The sequence below is a fragment of the Tenebrio molitor genome, chromosome 3 (assembly GCF_963966145.1).
Source record: "Tenebrio molitor chromosome 3, icTenMoli1.1, whole genome shotgun sequence".
Lineage (NCBI taxonomy): Eukaryota > Metazoa > Arthropoda > Insecta > Coleoptera > Tenebrionidae > Tenebrio > Tenebrio molitor.
The window spans coordinates 11,010,233-11,033,306 of NC_091048.1; the positions used below are offsets into that span (position 1 = coordinate 11,010,233).

Here is a 23,074-nt window from a genome sequence, read left to right on the forward strand (position 1 = left end):
GGACAGACACTTTGGTCGTATCCTTCAAAATAAAATTATTGAAAAAATGAAGGCGTGTGTTCCTAATTTTTTTGACAACGAATGTAAAAATCATAAACTATTTTTGGTTAATTTTTTAGTTAAAGTTTTAGTCTTTAAGGAATGTAAATCTTATACCAATTCGTTAAAGGGGTTAAAGGTCAAAAGTTATAAAAAGTCAACGAAGCTTTCAATTCTCCAACATGATTAAAAATGTTTAGAAAGTAATTAGGGGCGATTCTGTATCTATTTTTTTAATTAAAAGCCCTTTATTTTTAAAGGAATTGATACAGAATCTACACTATTTTTTAAATTTTAAAAAAATTTTTTGTTAATAAATAAGGCCGTAACAGTTTTATTAGTTTTCTGAAATTAACTGTTAATTTACCTATAAATTTTTTCCACTAAATGAAACTGTATCTGCTAGCGCATCAATCCCTGGTGGCACAATTACAAATTTTGACTTGGTTAGCTAAATAATTAGCTTTTTTATTTAAACGCAAACCAAACTCGTGATTTATGGCCCAAATCCTATAATTTGCCAACAAAAGGGCGATTCACTAGTAGCGGCCCGTTTTGACCGTCTTACTTCCAGCTTTGGCATAAAAATGACAGTTTCCATTGTCACCTAAATTTACGACAGCACAAGGAGCAGATCATAAATAAAAATGATTTTGAAAGTTGAAATGTAAAACTGCGTTTAATTCAAAATCTAATTGGTGTTTTTTTCCGCTGATTTCGTAAATAATTACAGGAAGTGAATCTGACTTTTTGGTTGAAATTTACATTTTATTTTTTTTTTTGGCTTTGTTTGTAAGTGAAAAATTATCAAAAAATTATGAAATGTACCTTACCAATAGCCAGGTAAGTGTGAAAATTTTCGACAATGTTATTTAATTAGAAGTCGCGATTTCTCGCATGCGTGTATACGATGCCCCACCCTGTATGTATAATTATTGTTTAATAGATTTTTATTTATTTTCTTTGACTTGACATTTTTAAACCGCTAGCGAAATAAAAATTTTAAACCGTTAGAGCAATTAAAATTTTATTTGATTATTCATTAAACAAGTGGTTTTATCCTCTGTATATATTGTATATTTAAAATTGACTCAAGTTGCAAAGAAACACTTGTCATTTGCAACAGCATTTTTTTCATATTTTTGAACCAAATAAAACCACAAAGGGACCAGAAAATCAAAGTTTGGATTGAATATTTTTCATATTTGCAACTTGAGTCAACTATAGGTACATATTGTTTGATGCATTTTTATGTAACTAAAATTTCTGTGAAAATAAATCACTCTCTTTTTCTTTGTTTTGTTTTATTTTAATTCAGTAGTACATTTTGTTAAAACAATTACACTAAGGGCCAGTTTACAAAAGCGAAATTAAGTTAATCGTAATCAAAGGCAAGAACACGTGATCAAATTTAACCAATCGAAGTTTCGGATTCATGGGTTAATCGTGTATTAAAATTTAATTCGAATTAAATCTTTAATTCTCTTTCTATAAACTGGCCCCACTATTAATACTTACCCTGCTACTCTGAGAAGTGGTTGAAAGAATAACAATAGCTAGATTTATTTTTAGTGTAGAAATGTGACACTTTATTTGCGTAAAAAATAGTGGAAAAATATATGGTCAAAGAATACTGGTACAACAATGCAACCAAATAATTAATTATTAAATACGCATTAATGACCGTTTGCATCGACGTTCCTTATTTTTAAACCAAGTTTAAAAAAATTGTTGCTATGATTTTAATAATACATATTATATTTTTTATACCTAATCTACTATTTATACATATTTTATTTAAAAAATTACAGATAAATCCTGCGTAATTCTTTCGTGGCGATAAATGTTTAGGTACAAATAAACTAAGTAAAGTGGAATTTTCAACATTACTGAAAATCAAGAAATAATCCACAACAACCCACTCTAGCATGCGTAAATCCGATATTATGCGAATTTTCACGATACGGAACGAACAGTTATGACTGTTTCAGATCCGAACCACATCATGATTTCTCTGAAGCATCTCTTTGCTACACTAGATGGCAGCACATTCTTACCTCACGGTTGACCGACTAGTTCTACTTAGACAATGCTGCTACCAAGGGATTAGCATCGTTCAAGTGTTGCTGGCATTTCCAACGTATGTGAGTCATTTTATTCTATCACTTCAGTAAAAACTTTTACTCGGCGCATCCAAATATCTTTAATTTTGTAAATGTTCTTATTACATTTCAGACTACCGTCTAAATAAAAATTAGAAGCGCCAATGTTGAGAAAAAAACTACGTGGCAAAATAATAAAGAAGCAGTTGTTCTTAGAGGAATGCATTAATTTATATAAGAATAATTCTACTTCTGAATCACATAGATTCAATTATGTACAAATTGTAAGTTACCGCAATTTACCTACAGAAACCTAAGATGTACAGTTAATTTCAAAATTATAGAGTACACCTCAAAAATCAAGAAGTCGATTTATTAAAATTTTTTCCACATGTAAAGATGCCTTTTTGAAATTTGAGCGTCATATTTTTACATAGGTTAGATAAGTTTAACAACATAAAACGTCGCTGATATTTTAGAACACCATAATATTGTCTGTTTTATCCTCTGCGCGGTGCTCTTCGCGATGTTATAATACTGGGCTACCATCTGGATCGACCACCCTTCTTCTAATTTGGAAAGAATGAGCACTTTCACGTTTTCGGTTAGATTAGGCATTTTGTTTGTCAAAATTGACATTGATCTTTGACAAAAAATGTAAGTGCAATTCACACTGTAGAAAATTAGATGTACTCTATAATTTTGAAATTAACTGTACCGAATACTGTAAAAAAAAAATTACCATCTCCCGGGAAATTAATACTGTCAAAGTGACACTCGTTGTTACCTAGGAGAGCTTTCGTGTTAAAAATCGATCATTTCAGAGCTCTCGTGGAATCACAACCGATAATTTTTTATTGTCCTTGTTCAAATGTTTTTTTTTTTAATTTTCAAGGCAACGGTGAATACTAGTGTCACATTTTTTACTTTTATATCAAAAGTCAACATGAATCCTCAACTTCTGACGAGCAACTTGCAACCGTTTTAAAGGACTTAAACAACTTTATTCAGGAAATAATCTTACCGAATTACATTCGTCCTTCTGAAAAAATCTGTTGTAATACTGTAACGGTCCGAATAGGTTGGATAAATTAAGAATTTTAATCTAAACAATTTCAACGAAATATTTTAAATACCGTTCATTTGCGACGGAAATGCTGATCAGTTGTAAATTTTATTGAAGCCGTGTCGGCACCACATTCCTCAAGTGAAATCTGGCAACCTTTCTTTGAAAATGCAGGTACGCGTCCTGTCCGAACACAACACGGCGGCAGCGGAGTTCCTCCCGGTGGTCAGAAATTTTCAGGTCTTGTAGCAGGTAGTGAACGGTAAGGGATTAACACTGGTGATAAGACTGATAAGAAGGATCCGGTAATTAGGAATTACATTGCCTTTCCTAAAATATTAAATTAAATATTTCTTTATAAGAAGAGATACTTCTTGCGACCAATGATTAAAACCATCTCTTTTTTGGTGGGATGCAAGGGTAATTCTCACTTATAAATAGGCCCATTTCAAAGTAAAATTTTTAGTTTAATTATTTCTTCAAAAGCGTCACCATGGAAACTGAGTGAAAAAGGCAAACTTGTAGTGAATGGTGCAAAATTTCGTCAAGCCAGAAAGTTATGTAATAAGTGATAACCGTATACGTTGGAGATGTAAAACCCTGTGGCCAGTCTTAAAAAAACTCACTGTATACTCATATCATGTACGTAAATAGAGTACAATTTGTAAATGCCGTATGTCATTTTAATTTACCCTTGTAAATAAAATTGTTTCTCCCTCTCATCAGTGCATTTATCGCCAATTTCAAGCAAAATACTCGTCATTATAATCTAGTCCGGCTACCACCCGTCGACTACCTATCGCAGTAATCCCTGATAACCTCGGGAGGAACTCGTCCGTTAAAAAGGGTTATGCAGGTAAAGAAGTGACCACCGGGAGGAACTCGGATACGCCCCACAACTCAAAGATAACAGTTTTTATGGGAAAAGAAACATTGCAAAATTTACTCGTTCGACAATTTGGGGAGTCCAGTTAAAATCAGGGGATAATTGAATTAATGAATTTGATGTTAGCAGGTTTCAAATTGAGAGAACCACCAAACCAGTGTTCATTAGGTTAATTTACTTTTTCTAATTTTGACATATAAAGTGACACTTTTCAAAATTAATTGACGTTTGGAAACGTCACACTTTTCGTAACTGGTTACGAAAAGTAAAATCTTTCCTAACTGGTTAGGAAAAATTTTTTGTATCATCAATTTGACACTGTCATATTTTTTGTTTTTAAGCAAAATAACCGTGCCTACTTACCTCCTTGATATTTTAATACGATAATAATTTATTATTAATGAAATTCATTACTTCGTTTAACGTTTGAGGAAACTTTTTTTTTGTCAAAATTAGAAAAAATCTTGTATATAACACGTTAGGAAATGCAATTTTGTGTAACTCGTGTGATTTTGCGTGATCTCGCTGCGCTCGTCCCGCAAATATTCCACTCGTTACACAAAATAACGCATTTCCTAACTGGTTACATAAATAGCTATTTTTAACATTCTCAAATTTGTGGCATATTTGTAATTAAAGGGCGAGAATTGCAAATTAGAAACAGAGCGCTTTATCGTAGAAAATAACTAGAATCGTTTGCACTTATAGTTAGAAAAGTAACAAGGCAAAGTAGAAAGGGACAACACGGTAACGGTAAAGCCAGGTAGTTGTAGAAATCAGAGGTGTGAGTGAGAGAGAGAGAGAGAGAATGAAAATTACGAAGTAATTATTAATTAGAACAATTCTGGGGAATCAAACCAATGTAGAACAATTTTTAGAAGTAGCAGAACAACGGAACTTAGTTGCATGAAATGGCACTTGCGTAACAGCGTTTCAAGCCCAATTTAGGTTTCGAAATAAGGTTAATTTGTTTGTTTGTTTTGTCTGTTTGTTTCATTTTAATTCTGTTGGTTTCGTTTTAATTGTGTTTGTTACATTCTAATTCTGTTTTTCAATTTTTAATTCTTTTTGTTTCATTTTAATTCTCTTTGTTTCATATTAATTCTGTTTGTTTTATTTAATTCTGTTTGTTTCATTTTAATTCTGTTTGTTTCATTTTAATTCTGTCTAATTCTTGGTGCTGATTTTTATTATTGTATAGAGTCAGTAATTTAGTGTTCTTTTTCAGGCTTCTAATTCAACAACAAATTTGTACATTCGGTCTGGTCCTAACAAAAGTCTAAATTTAAACCACGACCTGCTGTATAATAACCGGCCTGTTCATTTCATTAAAAACGCATTGCGAAAATGTTTCAATGTTTCCGAGAAAGAGCCTATTTTCGCCGATGAGGGCGCCACAGTACGGGCGCTTCTAAAGAATAAAAATGCGGAAAAATATGTTTAGACATGATTTTAGAGTTAAGATTGAGTACAGTAAGTTCATATTTTCTTTCTAAAGCTATACTGAATACAATTGTATTTTTGTACTTTTGATTTTAAATTCGAATGTCATTTGAACGAGAAAAACTCTCGGTGACAAAAACTTAAGATGAATAATATCCCCAAAAAGCGCCCGTACACTAGCGCTCTGCGGGGATCACTCAAATTACACTTTTGAACAGGCCGGTTATAATACAGCAGGTCGTGATTTAAACATTTAAGATAATGGTGGAAAATGGAAACTGTAATTTCAAAAGTTCTAGAGATATCGAAAGGGTGTCGGGGTCGGCGTAAAGTAGAACCGAGCTGATTGGTCACTTTGGTCAAGTAGGGGTTGCGAAAGTGGGGTGCGCCAGAAATGATAAAACCGAATGCGGAACGGAAAACAGGGTTTTTTGATTCACTCGGGGTTTGATCTCCAAAGTAGCCGGAGGTACGTTCAATACTTCCAGCAGCCATTTTGTGACCACGTTCTTTACATTTACAAGGTAAATTATTTCTCTAATTCTTGTACATTATTTGTGGTCGAAATTTAATTAGTCAAACAGCATTTAGTTCTTTATCGCTCTAAAGTAAAGATTATATTATTTTCTTTGAGTATCTGATGACCCCGTGTCTCTTTAGAGTCTTGTATTAATTTCTTTATCGCGAAGAATGTGATCTTCTTGCATTTACCGATTGGGGATACTTGCTCTTGTCAAGGGGAACCAGTATGTAATTATTATAAAACATTTCCATTCATTATTTATGTCTTGGATTCTCGAGTTCGGGAAGCTACCGCCAGTGTCCGTCGCACTCAATTAGCTGTGGTCCGGCGTAAGGGCACAAAATTAGCCACGTCACCCCCAAGGGTTTTCGACCACCGGAGTAGCCCAGGGTGATCTATGAGATTCCAGGGCATCGCGTCGGGTTCAATTTAATTGGGGAGATAATTCAAATCTAAATCGGATCACATAGTTCGCATCTCAAACTCGTATATTTAATTTGAAAAATTATGAAAAAATGTTTAATATGAAAATTGTTTGGTTTATTATCATGCATGACGTTCAACAAAAATTGTCGAATTTCCATGGCATTCTTGATATTGCATTTTATTACTTAGTAAGTTAATTTTATCACCTTTGTTTTTTTTTTTTTTAATTTTATTCTTTTTCCCCATAATGGCAAAACTGCATTTATGAATACAGAAAGATACGCTTGTTTGAAAATCATACAAAAAATGTATGGGTGCTATTTAAAAAAACCAAAGTTGGTTGCCATAGCAGCGAAACAAAAGAAGATAGGAACAAACTAGAAAGACCAGGTGATGCAGGATAATACACCAATCAACTTTTATATTAAACATTTTTTCATAAATTGTCAAATTAAAAAGTTACAGCCAATATTTAATACTTTTGTTCCACCCTGTATAAAAAAGCAATATCAAAGTTAAAACATTGATTTTTGTAATGAATTCCTTCGCGCTTTAGAAGTTTGACTTCAGTAATGAAAGATTCTAAAAACATGTCAATTGATTCAGGCTTCCCAGAGCCACAAAACACTGCTATGGAGAACGGTGTGGAATCTACAAAATCTAAGCACATGCCGAAGATAGGATATAAATCGGTGGAACTACTTTTAAATATAGGTATGCCATCGATAATAATAATTTGCAAAGATATCACATTTTTAGTAGTTTGAATAGTATATCATGATACAAGTTTATAAGGAAGCCTTTAAAGCACGCGCGACGAGTTTAAGAGCACGACGTGTAGCGGAGTGCTTTTAACGTCGCAAGTGCTTTAAAAGCCCTTATAAACGTGTATCATACGCTATTTTTTATTATACCTGCACTAAAATCCGAAAATTATAACAAAAAAAAAAGCAAATTGAAATACCTTTTCCGAAGTAATCTGTCTCATTAATCGTTGATATAGAAATGATCAATTGTTGTTGTTTCGTTGCTATCATAAATTATGTATAAATGTCTATTTATCATTGTTCAAAATGTAGGTGAATTTCTTGTTACCCAAGCGACCTTAAAGCTTTAGTGTTTTAAGGCCCCTTTTTCGCACGAATTTTAGTGTCAAAAACAGGGATTCTGATTCAGGTATAATAAAAAACTTTTTCTATAAGAAATGATCTACTAACCCGTCCATCGCAAATTTACAACACTGCTTCAATATTTAAATTAAATCTCTACAAAAATGACAATACCAGTTAATGTGGTGGAAATAAACTTTTATTTTACTGGGAACTATAACGAACACACTTCTACTAATCTTTAGTGGAAGTTGACAGTGTTGACAGGAACACAAGTCACTAACCATTGGCTGTTAAAAATTGAGAGAAACTCAAATATTATAGCCAAAAAACGACCTGGGCGAATCATCCACCCCTTACCCTACCTTCAGCCCACTTTTCTTTTTCCCACTTATTTGTGTATTTTCGCAATTCTGCTTTGAATTTGGACTACGAGTTGTATTCGGAGGACTATTCCATGAACCATGAACTTTGGCAGTTTGGCAGCAAATCGGAAGAAGAAATTAACGCAGAAATCGAAGAAAATGTTTCCAACAACACAAAAAAAAAAACACGTGAGTCCATTTGGAAGCAATTCTCAAGGCTGCATTCATTTGTTAAAAATTATCGCTTGGATCACTAGTGGTGTTATCATATATTATACAGGGTTATTATAAATGTTTGTAGTCAACGAGCCCATGAAAACAAATGAAATTTTTTCTTTTGCCGTTCCATAGTTCAATACGAAAATGATACGAAGTAGATTATTATTCTTGACATTAGGAGGTTATGTTTACCTTCAAAAAATTCTTTGAATTATTAACCACAACAGTGAAGATTTGTTTAAAGAGATTGTTCCAACGTTTTAATACCGTGAGTAACAGTGACTTAAATCCATCAAGACGGGATTTGTTATCAAAGTGAATTTTAAAGTTCATATAGTTCAATCCATCTCATACGGACAATAAAATTTAATTTTCTCTATTTCAGTTTTGTAAACTTATCCACTGGTGTTTAACCACAGGTGTGTAGAACTGAATTGTTGCTGTTAAATTATTCAATGGGTACTGAATCATTTTTGTTTTAAAAGTTTCGAGGAAACAATGTTAAGTACCACAAGATTCCAAAACTGTTGATGGAAAATGAGAGAATGAAATCATTGTAAATAGACATTTTATTTATGTGTTATATGGCAACAAATTAAAGCTATTTAACTGTCCAGCAAGGTTTTATTGTTGTTAATGTGCATTAAATGATTTCCAATGTTATAATGTGGAGGAGCAGGATACACAAGATGGGCGACGTCAGACAGGTGCATGTGTTGATCCAATCTGGAATAGTTGTTAATGAAATCAGCAACAAATATGGAAGAGGAGGTATACTTATTAGTTCTAACGTCTCCCTGAGTACATCAGGTTATGAACTTACAGCAGGACCACAAGGGCGTAGTAAAGGGGGAGGCCAGGTGGGCCCGGCCCACCCCAGAATCCTTCTGGCCCACTCCAGAATAAAAGTAAAACACATTAAAAACAAGATACATCTGCAATATCTATCTATCATCTGTCTGGTTTAAAGTCTGGCCCACCCCAGCAAAAAATCATTGCTACGCCCTTGCAGGACCATGCCTTGTTGGAAAAGAATGACAAATCCAAAGTTCTGTTATCATTTAGGTTGTTTAAAAACCAGCTGCAATATGCAACACGACATGGATAATCTGCTGGTTTCAGTTCTTGAAACAATGACATTTTATAAGGGTGCAAATTTAATCTTTTCTTCACAATTTTCTGACATGTGCTCAGTGCTACACCTGACTGTGCTGACAGCAATGATGTTCTGGGATTTTGTTCCATTCTCTCTCTCAAAACTTCACCAACTTGAAGCCTTCTCGATGACTTTTCCTTTGAAGCATCTCTAGTTTTGTCTATTCACAATCCATCGAATGTGGGTCATTAAAGATTGTTCCTCTATCTCTAAATTAGGAAACTTTGCGAGATATTGAGCCTTACATGATTGCATTCTGTTTTCATCTCGTACACCATTTTAATAAAATGAAATAATAATGAAAGTAGTCTGTTCCACGGTGTACCCCATTGCAATCTTAAAAATCAAAATGTGTTTAGGAGAAACTGATAATTAGAAGAGAGAATTTGGAAGAGAACAGTTAACCTGAAAATAAATTTACTTGAAACTTACAGAATTTTACTAACCTAACCTTGATCACTGTTGTATACTCATCGTCGTCGTCTGTGGTCTTAACACTCTTAACTTTTACTAAAGACTTATTTTGATTCGAAGGAAAAAAATGCGGTAATCAAGTGATTTGACATTAACAGCGACTTTTACCGTTTCAGTTGGTCAGGAGCTCACTCATACCAATATTCCACTAGATACAGTGCACAATCGAAACAAGGCGGCACAAATTCATGGCCTACTTGGACTACAAACATTTATAATAACCCTGTACAACTAGAGGATTGAAAATTCTCGATTATACGAGACGTGTTTCCGGCAACACGTCGAGTAATCGAGAATTTTCCATCCTCGAGTTGTATACGGGTAGACTATATCATGAATAAAATAAATAAATAAATAAATAAACAGGTTGCCGAAACCGACTGGGCGCATTCAGTAGCAGAACGATTTAATGTGACGTTAATGTGACGGCTAGCGCAAAAAATTTTGTAAGTTAAGGCGGCGAGCAACAAAGGTTGGTATATCCGAATATACAAAGGTTCGTATATTCGAAATCGCCCTGGTTACTACAATAACAATAATTCTGTTAGAATTTTCAAAAATCATAAAATTAACCCCTGTTGCCATTTAAAAACATTCTAGTTAGCTTTGTATCTCGAAAACAAATGATGGTATAAAACTGAAAAAATTGCAAAGAATAGAATTTAAATGCTCTTAAATCCATACCAAATCTCAAGGATTTCCAAGAAACCATTCTCGAGATATTTAACTGTTGCCATACTTTGTAGCGACTCTGTATAATTTAATTCCAAATTTGTGGCGTTTCTTTTTATAAACTGCCGAAAGGAGAGACGTCCCCTAAATGGCACGAGTGTCTCATCAATACACACTGCTTCCTTTGGTATAACATTGTTTTGAAACTTTTCGACCAGCATGTTTATGAGAGGCGATATTTTTTGCAATCTATCTTGAGACAAATTTTCATTATTGCTAAAATGCCATATTTTCAGCAATAATTGAAAACGATTTCGGGACATTGCACATTTTATAAAATTTTGATAAATGGGCATCTTTGACCAATATGATTCAATGCTTGGGTATTGAACAAGGCCCATCCACAATATAATACCGATAATTTTTTTCATTTCGACAGCCGTTGTATCCTGCCAGTCGTGAATTATTGCTTTTGGGGCATTTTGTTTCGCTCTACACTGTGCAGCATACCTGTTAGTTTCAGCAACCATCATAGAAAGGATTTCTTCATCCAGAAATAGCTCATAGAATTCGAGTGGGGACTTCATGTAGTACTCTGCATATAGTTCAGTGTTTACACCTGGATTGGGTTCTGTAAACAATAGGTTCTTCAGGTTCAATCCCGTTACAGAATTCCACGCCAAATCGCCCGAGTTTCTTGGAATTTCTTCTTCAACATTGTCGTCACTGGCGACACTGTCTTCAATAACTCCTTCTATTGTCTCCATTACCCGATCAACAATATAATCTGTCGCTCTAGAGGTGCTTGGTTTTGGATCAATTTGATTGTCAGATAATCTGAGACTCTTTTGTGGAATCATTAGAATCTTCGTCGTTGCTTGATGGAACATATTCATCTGATGATTCGCCAAAAAGGCTTATATTATCATCTTCATCAGATAAAGTGTCCTAATAAAACAATATTTGTAGAAATCTAAATTATTTGTTCGATTCTGGTTTCTTTACCTGCCACAACTGCTGCAAACGCTTTTGTGCCTCTTCGTAACTCATTTTGAGTAATTTTTCAATACAATACACACACTGAAAAAGTCACTGCCTGTATGTGTGAACTGCAACCACTTACTGACAGATCGAGAACGCTTCTAAACGAGTCAATGCAAGTCTGTGACACAAAAATAAGGCAGGTTCGAGCAAGTCGGTGCGAGACGTTACGTTGGGTACACACGGCCGATATGACAATAGTTATGCTCTGAGGCCGCGTGACCTCTAGGTGGGTCTCAGCAAAAATATTGTTATAAACAATTATGTAAACAAAAAAAAAGTTACCATCCCTTAGAATACACTAATATAATACCCTGTGAACAACAATTACTGATTGAGTTGGCAATAAATTCTGGTGACTTTTATGTCATGTTCCAACGAGAAAGCCATTTTTTTAATAAAGAATACAAAAACCAAGACGTTTAAATATGAAATGTATACCAGCTGTCAATAGTGTCAATAAAACAAACCGAAATAAGAACAATTCACAGTCTTGAAAATTTCATGTAAAATTTTTTATTGCCAACTGAAACAGTTATTGTTGCTCACCCTGTACTAAAAGCAGAAAAAAAAAGCTTGGCCAATAGGATATGTTTTTTTCCAACATTCTGGCAGTCAACGTGCTAGAGACCGTTCAGCGCAGATTGTTGAAGAACGGGGTACATATGTTAACTGGTAGTTACCAGAGGCTATCCTAATGAATAATGATCTTCTTTTGGGACAACTCGGAATGTCATCACTACTGTCGAGACGTGCTGAGCACTCAGTGGTTATCCTGTTCAAATTGATCCACGGCCTTGTTGACTGTTCAGATTTGTTTTCGCAAGTTACTTTTAAGGTAAATCGTCCAGCTTGTCGCACGAAAAACACTGTTTTTCTTCCGACTAGACATTCAAATATTGGACTCTCGTCGCCGGTCGTATGGTTGACATATTTTGTTGTGGCATCGATGCTATTAAGAGGTGCTATTTCAACCCTCTCATTAGAGACCTGCAATAGGATGCTAGTTGCTTGGTGTGGGTTGGAATAGTTCTGTTCTGTTGATAGTGACTGTTTGGTGGTTTGATCGGTTTGTTTCCTTTCTTTGTTTTTGCTTTGTCTTTTACTTGGTTGACCTGTAATTGGGACATCCTGTTGGTCAACTTGTCCAAATAATAATAATAATACCCTCTATGTAATATTATTAATGTCTCTAATTACAAAATTAACCAAACTGTTGTCTTGTTGAACATTAGAAATTCTTCCTACCCCTGCCCGCACTGGCTTTTGTACATTATTTTGTTGCCATCGTCATTTTAATTTAAATATACAACTTTTATTCAGACGCAATTCGGCAGCTACAGCAGCCAAAGACCAGTTCTCTTCTAATTTAGCAATGGCTCTAGCAACTTGGTGTGAGATGTCTCGGCATATCAATTTTTAATTTTTTTTAAGGAAAACTGTTAGTCAAATAATGACATTTCTGTGCGTCTATGTTTTAAAGCATAAACTACAAAGAGAAAAAATCGTTCACTTTTGGGTGGCCGCGTGTGTATATTGGTTTTAAAATGAAAACAATTTTAAGATAACCAATCACACACGCCTTCCTGAAGGTAACTCTACTCTACTCTACTAACTCTAGGAAATGACTTTAGATGCTGCTGCTAAAAAACTTTGATGAAATATTTGGACAACTTTTATTAAATTCTGTCACTTTTACATTTACTAGAAAAGGGAAACAACATTAAACGAAAAGTAAATTTTTATAGTAAATGTTCGAATTGTGCACCCCCAACTTGACTGCACAGTCTTGCTCGTCTAAGTAAATTGTTTCTAGTGTTTTGTAATATTTCTTATGTGACTATGGCCAGAGCGTCCATAATTCTTTTGTGCAAAGTCTGCAGATCATCAATGGGCACACAGTAAACTAAATTAATTACATGGTCCCACAAAAAGAAATCTAACGGAGTAAGATCTGGTGACCTCGCTGGCCAATTTATGGGACCACCACGACCTATCCACCGGTTAGGATCTTCCTGGTTTAAAAACTCACTTACAGTAATCGCAAAGTGAGCAGGTGATCCATCGTGTTGAAACATATGGTTTGCGAAATTTTGTAAAGGCACCTCATCCAATAAGTCAGGTAAGTTGTCTTGTAAGAACTGTCGATAAATGTCAGCATTTAATCTCGGGGGAAGTTCAAAGGGGCCAACCTACATATTTACCAAAAAACTTTGAACTGAAACTCTCATGCTTAGTAGAGAATCACCGAAAATGCCTACTCAGAGATTTACGCTAAAACGATGTTGAAAACTATAGGGGAAATTTGCATCTGGATTTTCTGCTGACCGTACGTGAAAATTGTGACTCTTAAAAGTCCCTGGGCGGCAAAAATAGGATTCATCCGTAAATAACACATTTGCAAGAAAGCCTGGATTCTCTTCATGTTCTTGGAGTAACCTGTTACAAAATTTCAATCGAGGTGCATGATCTTCGGATAATAGATGTTGAACTTTGGTTTAATGATATGCTTGCAGGTGGTTATCTTTTAAAATTCTTTGAACAGTACTTTTTGATAGATTCAGGATGTCGGTCACATTTCTAACACTTTTCGTTCCATCATCCGGAAATGATTTAAGTACGACTTCTTCTGTATCAGGAGTGCGACCGTGCGGTCGACACCACCAACTCGTTTTCTGTCGGGAACCAAAGAACCAGTGGTTATTGCTCTGTTCATTAAACTTAAAAATACCTCGGAACTAGGGTGCCGACAATGTGGAAGGCGTTCACGATACAGCCTTGCGGACGCTTTAGAATTCCTGCCCGTAGATTATCATCATTTCGGTGTATTAATTAATGTCACTTTTTTGTCAGTACGGGGTGATCAAGAAGGACTGTTTAAGTTGGTAGTACAGAATTTTATTTTTAAATGGTACAGCTGGAGTAACTTCCGGTTGTCGACGGTTTGACACTGACAACCGCATCATTGGCATTTCAAATTGAAAAGCGCTGCAAATTTCAAATTAATTTATTTAAAATGATATTACAACACGATATTTTCATTGGAATGGCATATTTTCGAAGCGGCATTTACGATCCAATCTCTGCTTGACGGTACGGTACTGTTTCCGGAAATTTTGGTCATTTTTGACGAATTTTTACAATACTGCATGTGAGTAGGGAATGTCGTGAAACAAAAGGCAGGCAGGTAGACCTTCTGCCCTAAATGAGGAAGTTGTTGAGGATATCAGAACTCGCATGGAAATAATCCCTCGCACATCCAAAAGAAAGCTCTCCCTTCAAACAGGTTTGATCCTTATTCTTTCTATTCATCAATTTCCACACTTATCTGTACTACTACTAATTTTCCATACTACTCCAACTCGCGCTTTTACAGGTTGCTCCACAGTGCTTAAAAAAAGGTTAAGATACCACCTCTACAAAACGTCCATCCTCCAGTCTTTAACCCCTCCCGATTACCCCAGGAGAGTTTTATTCTGTAACTGGTTTACTGCGATAATCAATAATAATGATATACTCGACAACACCTTTTTTTCCAATGAAGGCTGGTTCCATCTTGACGGTTACGTGAACAAGCAGAATTATCGAATTTGGTCAGGTCAAAATCCTCACACCATCAGAACTGCATCCATTTAAAGTTGGCGTTTGGCTAGCGGTTTCAAGGCAGCGGATATATAGACTAGTCTTTTTTAATTTCAATGTCAATTCGGAGAGATACATCCAGTACATTTTGGAGCCATTTATAAACCAACTGACAGACCACGAGCGGTAAATTGTATATTTCCAACAAGACTCTGCAACACTACATACGGCTCGTGCTACGAGTACAATAACACATTTACGTCAGACTTTTGGTGACAGAGTCATTAGTGAGAGGATTTGGCCAAGCAGGTCACCAGATCTTACCCTACTACATTTCTCGTTATTTGGGCTCTTGAAAGACAAGGTCAAGAGCTGCAAGCAGCTATTGTTCAAGAAGTGGAAAACATTACAGCCAACATGCTCGTAAATGTATTTGAAAGCTTAAAAAGAAAAGTCAATTTATGTCTCGAGCAAAATGGGAGGCACTTCGAGCATCTTCTTTAGTTAATTTTTACATAGTTGTTCTGCATTTTTTGTTATTAATTTCTTTTTATCGTTAATTTTTACTCTCATAAATCATAACCAACCATTTAGTCACTGTTAATGTTGAGTCAGATATCTGTCAAATAAACCAACAAAACATTTCCGGTTGCAGTGTTGCAAATAGCTGAACACAAAAATGTTCTTAATTGTATTGCCAACTTAAACAGTCATTCTTGATCATCCGGTATAAAACAGTTGACCAGACAAATATATATTTTTAACATTAATTTTGCTACCTGGTAACAACAATTCACCTAATACCAAGGCGGTCTCCATTTTAACAGACCCAGACATTGACTTCAAAAAGTGGTCTGTGGAATGGCCCACTAACGTCTGGCAACGTTGCTTCGCCAACCTTTAGAAAAAGTTACTAGTTTTGAAGTGTTGTGATCACTCACTATTTTGTTATTGTCAGCTGTCAGTCAATCATCACTGAAAGATTTTTTTTAATTCTCGTATTGCAATTTTACTTCAGTCAAAGTATATCAGGTGTCCAAGTCAAGGGTAATTATGTGTATTCTGTTTTATAAGATAGCTAATCGGTGCGGTTCTGTTTTAAAATTTACCAACATTGCTATATAACAAGGTTGTAGTTGCTAGGATATGAAGCTGTTGATTGGTTGGATCTATGCCAAATCAGTGTTGTTCAGTAACAATATTGCTAAATTTTGAAACAGAATTGCACTAATTGTTAGTAAAATTTCATAGAGTCCTGTTTTCTGAACAAGTATCCTATCCAAAATGAAGATCAAAAAAATAACATTAACATTATATGGTAAGCAACCTAGAAAAATTACAAAGTATTTGAGCAAAAGAATTTGCGCGATTATACCCCATAATATAAATGCCAAAAAATAATGTTTTTTAATTATTAAAAGTTGTGCTTATCACATAAAGAAAGGTTAAACAAAAACATCGACCTCCTTCACTGTTGTTTTGTTAACAACGACCGCATCAGCGAAGATGTTGCTCTGCGGTACTGCGATACCACTACTGACCAAATCTGGGCTTACTCCAAAACAGTACGGGCGTGTGTTGAGCATTTCCAGCCGACAAGCTGTTATTTCACAAATGTCTCGGAAGTGAAACACCCAACGACGGGCACCCAGCCACTGGTCCCGCCGAAGATTTGGGCTCCGCCAGGTAGCTATGGCATCCAGAACTGCATCAGCGTTTTCATTTGGAGGGGGTATAGATGTGTTCCTCACTATAAGGACAAGGACTGGGTCTATATCCAAACTGTTCAATTGTTCAAATATAACTTTCTTCTTGTCTTCATTTATTCCCTAACAGGTAATGACACATTGGGTTGCTTCTTCAGGGGTTTTCTCGCTTGGTGTTTCTTCATAAAAAGATTCAGCCGACTCTTCATGACGTTTTATGGCAGATTTATTACTTTTATGGTTTTTGTATGATTTTTTGACAACTGGGACACTTGCTAATTGGCATCTCGACGATTTTCCAGCCATTAGTTGCAGACAGCAACATTGAAATACTTAACGGAAAATTACGCGAAGGGTTCAGTTTTTGGACGGAATAAATGTGCGATAGAGGGCCACTAAAAAATCGCTCTTGTCGACCCCACCCATACCTTTATTATACCGGGTGTATTATGAAAAATTTTTGGTGCTATAACTTCCTTATTTTTTATCCGATTTTATTAAATGATACTTCAAACAAAATCGTTTTAGAAACACTGTAGCCCGACATGCTATGTTTTTTTTGGACATTATATTTTTTGACAGACCGCAGCTAACTTTGTTTTTTTAAGTTGCACTATATATTTTTTTATCTTTATTCTGACAGATGTTTATCTTATGAATACCCAAACATTAAAATAAAAAATTAAAAATTTGTTTTTACTAAAAAAAAAATAATAGAATTTCCAAAAATCAAGTAACCATAACTTTACTATAGTAATGTTCGAAATCACCTCCATTCTCTCTAAGGCACATTGGACACCTTCCACTGACGCCCATTGCGGCGTTTAATAAAAATTCTGGTGGTATTTGTTCACATACTGCTACGATTCTTCTTACTAAATCATCTCTGTTATGGGCCGGAGTCAAATAGACATTTGGTGCGATTCTGTTTTAAAATTTACCAATATTGCTATATAACAAGTTTGTAGTTGCTATGTTATGAAGCTGTTGATTGGTTGGATCTATGCAAAATCAATGTTGTTCAATAACAATCTTGCTAAATTTTGAAACAGAATCGCACTAATTGTGTTGAATCTTAAGGCGGGTACAGATCAAGCGCGCCGATCCGCGCCGTGCCGTGCAAAACGTTTGCTAACAAAATTCGTGTATGTTTGAAGAACTGTCCAGACTGACCAAATGCGCGGATGTTTGGCTGTGTTCGGAGAGTTTCCGAGTTTCCTACGTTTGTTTCATTCGAAAATACCGTCTTCCATTTTAACTAAATTGGAGATATCTATACTTGGGCCAACCAACAGATATTTGGAAGTTGAGGTGTTCCTTTTAACATGTGGTAATATGCGTTGTTCTAAAGAATTTTAGCCAAAATCACCTTAGTAAAGTGTGTACGGCAATGAAGATACAATAAGTTAATTTTTTTTGAAATTTTTGAAACCGGTCCTGCTCAAATTTGCGCTGATTTGTTAGAAATTGGAATTGACAAAAAAAAAATCAAATGAGCATGGACGTTAATCAAAACTACTGTCAGAGTTGTCATCTAATTAGTCGAAATGGCTTTATTATTAGGAAAATAATGAGCTCACAGATATGTTGCAAATGCATGGGCAATGTTATGACGTTATCAGAATGCATCTGCACCGTCCAGAGAGTATTGCAAAGCGATTTCCGGAAAGACACCATTCTGGGCCAGGTTAGTTATTAATCTAGTACAGCGGAGACATGGACAGGACCGGACTTAAAATTTTAGAAAACAATAAAAATATAGGTACTATCGGCGCCATCGAAATGTGAACGCCAAATTTTCCTAGTGTGTGTTGTAGCATCAATCATAGGCGTGCGTTAATGTCTCAGATTTGTGACAATTTTCACAAACATAATTTGTCAACAGATTTAATTTATTTTTAAACAATATACATGCCACGACACTTGACCGATATGGGAAAAGCGAGGGCTGTTGCCAAACTCGAGGAAAATTGTAAAATTGTAATAGAAAGTTATAGGTAATATGTAGAAATCTTTTCTTAACTTTCATACATATAGTACGCCACTGAACAAAGTTTTATTTAATGTAGAACAAAACAGAAGACGTTTCTATGGCACCAGAAATTCGTTCACATTTCGTTGGCGCCGATAGTACAATCAATTATGTCCGTTAATACAAACATTTTACTAAGAAGATTTAGGCTAAAATTCTTAAGAATAATGTGTAGTACCTCGTGTTATAAGGAACGCGTCAACTTCGAGAACACCTGTAGTAATAAAAAAAGGGGATGTGGCCTAGTTGCGTAGAACGATATGCACCGAAGCCTGTTTGACAATGAAGCGTACCACGTACCACTTTCTAACAAATAGAGAAACAAAACAAAACAAAATTTGTAATACAAATCGAAAAATGCCAAGGAAAACAAACAAACATAAACACGTGGTCAAACTCCCGAAGCGAGGTTAAAACAAATGAGATGCCGGATGCCGTCAAGTAATTTTTGTGGATGAACATCAGGCTTTCGAAAATCTGCGTACGTTTTGAATAAGCCAATTGGAAGCTGCAATTTAAAATTCGCGGGCACTATGGGGCGGTTTTATTACTATATCTGTTGGTTGGCCCAAATATAGACAGCTGTTTGCGTTCGCTCTTGACGAATTCACCGACAAACATAAAAAATCCGTCCAAATCGAGCGCGCACGAACAAGCAGATTTCTTTGATGTACCGATATCAAGCGGATAATGTTTGCGAATGCTTGTTCGTGTGCGTTGTTGCGCGTTTGTGCTCGGTAACCCGTCCAAACTGACCGCGCCTGCAACGTTCGCGAACGTTTTGCACGGCACGGCGCGGATCAGCGCGCTTGATCCGTACCCGCCTTTAGTCACTTTGCAAAATTAGAATGCACTTTTATTACTGTTTAATGTAACTGATTGATTTAAAAAAATACATTATTTAATTTCTTCTTTTTGTTTCTGTGCATGAGCATGGTTGTTCACATTTTCATATTCAAAATAAAAATCTCTATAAAACTGAGTAAAAAAAGTTAATGGTGTAATTTGAAAAAAAAAAGTTGACTATCATCTGTCATACACCAAAATCAAATTTTGAAGTACGACCGTGAAAATTTAGCCGGCAAATAATTTGTTAGGAATAAAACAAATGAGCGGTCACGGTCGTCAAGGAATTGATTCCACAGCATTCGATTCTTTATTGACGATGTCAAATTCTACAATAAAATTAGTCTTGATTTTTAAAAGATTTAATATTTTGGTCAGCCGAAAAGTCTAATACAAATGTCGTACGGGACGTATTTTCCGGCCCTCCAACTAATCAGGCACTCGGCTGCGCCATCGTGCCCGAAACCAGTTGTCGTGCCGGAAAATTCACATCCCGTACAATTGCGGCCACGGAATTTTGGCCGTCACTTGAGCGGCAGAAATTTCAGTATTGTTGAAAAAGGAAAAAAATCTGCCTATGGAGAGTGTCGTAAGAACTTCAATGACACAGTTCGTTTTCTCGTGGAACACTGTCCAAATGTAGGCTTTACAAAATCTAAGGTTAAGAGAGTCGTCAATTTATTTGAAGACACAGGAAGCGTACGTGAACTAAATTACCTTGCTAAAATATCCCGATCGTGTTTTAGTATTTTATGGAAGAATTAAAGCATCCAGACTAATAAATTACGTCCAAATGTTGTCTTTAATTTTGTAAGTGTTTGTAAGGTTACCAAGATAAACGTCAAATATGTCACCTGCGCTTCTGCGAAAAGAGATGACCAAAATTCTGCAAAATTGCGCGTTTGTTTTTTTTGTCGTCCAGGGCACGAAAGTTTTTCATAACAGGCAACCGATCCCCTAGCATGTTTTACTTTCGCTTTCAATCGCCTTATTAAAATAGAAAGTTACACTTTCGTAGCGGGGAGATTGAAAACAGATGTTTTCTTACCATCACAACTGGAAAATGGTACAAATTGTGTTTTATTGGTAAAAACAGCAGTATTTATAAATAAATTATATAATAACACTTCTTGTTTCTTCATTTTGATTTGTTAATCTAAATTATTATCGGGAATTTTTGTATTGTAAAACAAAAATATTACGTAATTCAATTTTTAATTACTAGAACAAAGTAGCTATTAATATAACGAGAATATTATGCGATTTATAATATTGAGGCGCTATAGCCGAGTCATCCTCATAGCAACGTCCGAGATGGTTTAAATCGCTAATATTCGAGTCATATTCAAAGCTTTATCGTAGCATCGTATCTAACGTATTATGAGCGTGTAACTAATGTATTATTATAAGTAACTAACGTATTATTAGTAACTAAGGAAGCTGAGTTATTCGAATATTATGGACTTCATAATTATCAATAAATGTGTAACATAAAGTGATCATAGTCGTTAATGATACGATAAAGAATAAAACAGTTCTGTGATGAAATAAATTTATTGTAAAAAAACAATTCAAAGTAAAAGACAGAAAAAAGAAAAATTATAACAAAGTCACTCTACCGACTCTTGCAACTTATGGCCTATTCCGACGTATTGCTGCTGAAGCATTGTCAATTCGTTGGATTAATTCGTCTCTGCTGTTTACTAGTGTACTGTAAACCATGTCATTCATGTGGCCCCAGAGGTACTAGTAAAAGTCACATGGCGTTAGGTTCCCAACCTTGTACTCCGTGAAATCTGTATGGATGCTGCCTGTCTCGTTTCAAAATTCTTTGAAGAGAAGATCTTGGAATTCCAAGTTGGAGTTCTGCTCTTCGCAGACTTGTAGTAGGTGCGATATTAAAGAGGTGTAATACATCTTCGTCTCTATCAACATTCCTAATACGATCAGCAGGCTTTTGACAAAAAGTAGTCCGACATTGCATTCTGTACACGTAATGTTACTCCTTTGTTGGCGGTTTAGTGTGCTGCAATGGCAACACCTCCTTCGTGTTCCTTTTATTTTCCAACGTTTCTCAGTCGTTTCGAATTTTCTACTGTTCGTCTGCCATCGGGATGGTTTCGTTTCATTCCGTTTCCAGTTAGAACTGAAGGTCCCTGTTTTATACGGTTTGTAAATTGCCCAATAAGTTGCGAAGCCAACAGAGGCCTAAATTTTAGTTGACTCAATGGTTTTTGTTTTAGTTCCTTTAGGGTTGTTTTGTATAAGATGTATGAATTTACTATGCATTTACTATACATTTTTTTGAACCCTTTTGAAGCGTATTCAAAAGGCCTGATTTTATAAAGTTTGTGAAAGTTAGATGTGCCTTTCATAATTATTTAATTATTTTAATTAATGAGCAACTATTTGGAAGGTACGAATTTTCGAAGGGACCCCTGTAATTCGGAATTCTGGTAAAAAAAGCGCCACTGATCAAAAACGATTATTAATTTTGCTTGGGTATGTAACATGTAAAATATCAGAAAATGTTTGAGTTGCTAGGCAGTTATTAAAAGTTCTAATTCATTCATTGGCTGATTTTGAGTGCCGTGCGATTTTCTATTGAAATCTTAAAATAAAGAAACTCCAGCTAGATTGCAAACTATGACATTAAACTTGAGTTTTTTTTTAAAGTAATAGAGAAATTTGCTATAAATAAACCTATGTACAAAAAAGTAAAAATTAAATTAGATTACCACCAAAATAAATAGTAATACATAGTAGATATTAACAGCAAACTAAACATTCTTCCGGGTGAAATCTAATACAACTATCCATTTTACCCAAGACTGTAAAATCTTGCCTGGCTGATCCGGGGATTTCCGTTAGCGACAAATAATGGTTGTCTTGTTAAAATTACCTGTATTCTGTATTCTAAAAATCTCGATTTTCAAAAATTTAATTTTTTGTTCGACACTCAAAATTTGAGAAATTTCTCCTGTGCGAGCGGATTTTGATAAAGGTCACAACTTGTCAAAACGAAATGTCAAGCTAATTTTAAAGATTTTAAGCGATTTTGAGCCTTTAAGAGGGTCGTCGAACAAAAAAACGTTGTATTAAACTACAGCGTGATCAACAATGACTGAGTCTGTTGGCAATGAAACAATTGAAAATACTGGTGATTTTTGTCTAGTAATTGGCACTGACCACGCACTAACCGGATTTTTTAACTTGAGATGACATTAAACACATTCTTGGTTATGCAGGTTATGTTTATACTATTACAAAAATGAACCTTCGTTGGTAAATTTTAAATTTGCCAAATTTCATTGTTACCAACAGACTCAGTCATTCTTGATCACCCCGTACTATTTTACATTATACCGGGTGCCCCAAAATTCACGG

At 35.2% G+C, this 23,074-nt stretch overlaps 2 long non-coding RNA genes across 2 annotated transcripts; one reads left to right on the forward strand and one right to left on the reverse strand.

Annotated features, from left to right (window-relative positions):
- Nucleotides 1-8,228: 8,228 nt before the first annotated feature.
- On the forward strand, nt 8,229-8,792 carry LOC138126364 (uncharacterized). The gene is made up of 2 exons (XR_011157779.1): nt 8,229-8,446; nt 8,564-8,792. It is a non-coding gene; the product is annotated as an uncharacterized lncRNA (long non-coding RNA).
- LOC138126363 (uncharacterized) lies at nt 8,730-10,032 on the reverse strand. The gene is made up of 2 exons (XR_011157777.1): nt 8,956-10,032; nt 8,730-8,904 (listed from the first exon to the last, which is right to left on the reverse strand). It is a non-coding gene; the product is annotated as an uncharacterized lncRNA (long non-coding RNA).
- Nucleotides 10,033-23,074: the final 13,042 nt, after the last annotated feature.